We start from the raw sequence: 1,832 nt of genomic DNA, 5'->3' as shown, positions 1-1,832 counted from the left end.
CATTTACTTTTGAGTCATTTAGATTTCTGCACATTTAAAATTCTACAATCATATTCTATTCTACTTAGCTTGACTAATTCATCAATTGATTAAAATTTTTCAAATCTACCAATCTCTGTGGATACGATCCCACTCCACTGTGGGTTATTACTTGATGATAATTTTGGTGTGCTTGCCAAAAGAACGGATTCAACATTTTTATGGGGAGTGAATTTGACTCATCAACTTTTATGGTGCTGTTGCCGGGGATTGGTTTGAATTTGACAATGATTAAATTGATTGGAGAGCTAGATTAAGCATTTTAATTACATCGTTATTTTCATTTTAGTTCTTTAATTTTACTGTCCATTCTATTTCTCTTTTTTTTTTACATTTGGTATCTTAGTTATTCATTGTTCATATTTCCATTCTTCTAACTGTTTGATTAATTGCATCAACCAAGCTAACCACTAATCGTAACAAGAGTGATTCCTTCACTTGCCCTCTGCTTGCTGTTTGTTAAATGTATGACAGGTAGAAGGGGAGAAACTTCATCTTCCTTCGATAGTGAACCTGAGAGGACCTTCCTTAGATTAAGGAGGGAAGCAAGAGGCAAAGGCATAGTAAGAGATGAACTAGTGGAGGAGGATCTAAGAACTAATATGGAGGAAGAAGTGCATAACAATATTGGAGAGGATGCTGGCAATCATGTTGGGCAAGAGAGGAGAGTCTTAGGCTCCTACATCAACCCGAATCCAGGAAACTGTGGCAGCAACATTCTGAAGCCAACAATCCATGCTAACAATTTTGAGTTGAAACCTCAACTCATCACACTTGTCCAGAACAACTGTTCATATGGAGGAGGTGCCCAGGAGGACCCAAACCAACATTTCACTGTATTCTTGAGGATCTATGATATTGTAAAGTTCAATGGTGTACACCCTGACACCTTCAAGCTACTTTTGTTCCCTTTCTCACTCAGAGATAAGGCAGAAAAGTGGTTGGAAGTATTTCCCAAGGAGAGCCTAACCACATGAGATGATGTTGTAAATAAATTTCTAGCAAGATTCTACCCTCCCAAGAGAGTCAATTGGCTAAGAGCTGAGGTGCAAACTTTCAGATAGCAAGATGGTGAAACACTCTATGAGGCATGGGAGAGGTTCAAAGATTTGACAAGAAAATGCCCACCGGATATGTTCAATGAGTGGGTGTAACTACACATCTTCTATGAAGGGCTGTAATATGAGTCAAAGCAAGCAGTAGATCATTCTTCAGGAGGCTCACTCAACAAGAAGAAAACCATTGAAGAAGCTATAGATGTCATTGAAACTGTGGCTGAGAATGAATACTTCTATGCCTCAGATAGAACTCAAAAGAGAGGAGTAATGGAGCTCAATTCAATGGATGCCCTACTGACCCAAAACAAACTAATCCCTACACAACTAGCAGCTTTGACCAAGAAGATGGAGAGTAATCAAGTCTCAGCCATTCAAGCCCAAGCCCCTTAATAAGAAGGAGATACACCAGAAGTTGAAGGTGAATGGGAGCAAGCTAACTATGTGAACAATTCTAGACCACCATATGATCCAAACTCTAAGATATACAACCTAGGTTGGAAGAACCACCCAAATTTTGGATGGGAGAACCAACAAAGCCACAACCAACACCATAACAAGCCATATCAAGCCAATCAATACCACAATCACAACCCCAACCATCAATCAAGCAACAACAGACCCTACCACAATTCACAAAACACATCATATCATTCCAATCAACAAACCCACAACAACCGCTATCAAGACACATCAACCTCAACCATGCAACCATGTGAAATCAAGAGCAACTTTGAG

General features: G+C 39.4%; 1 non-coding gene across 1 annotated transcript; it reads right to left on the bottom strand.

The window, feature by feature from the left end:
* Window positions 1–1,071: 1,071 nt before the first annotated feature.
* On the bottom strand, window positions 1,072–1,177 carry LOC148564333 (small nucleolar RNA R71). Its single transcript, XR_015884850.1, has one exon. It is a non-coding gene; the product is annotated as a small nucleolar RNA R71 (small nucleolar RNA).
* Between the last annotated feature and the right edge of the window lie 655 nt (window positions 1,178–1,832).

This window comes from Arachis ipaensis, chromosome B5, assembly GCF_059453495.1.
Source record: "Arachis ipaensis isolate K30076 ecotype BB chromosome B5, ASM5945349v1, whole genome shotgun sequence".
In the NCBI taxonomy this organism is placed as follows: domain Eukaryota; kingdom Viridiplantae; phylum Streptophyta; class Magnoliopsida; order Fabales; family Fabaceae; genus Arachis; species Arachis ipaensis.
This window is presented reverse-complemented; position numbering and strand designations above follow the sequence as displayed.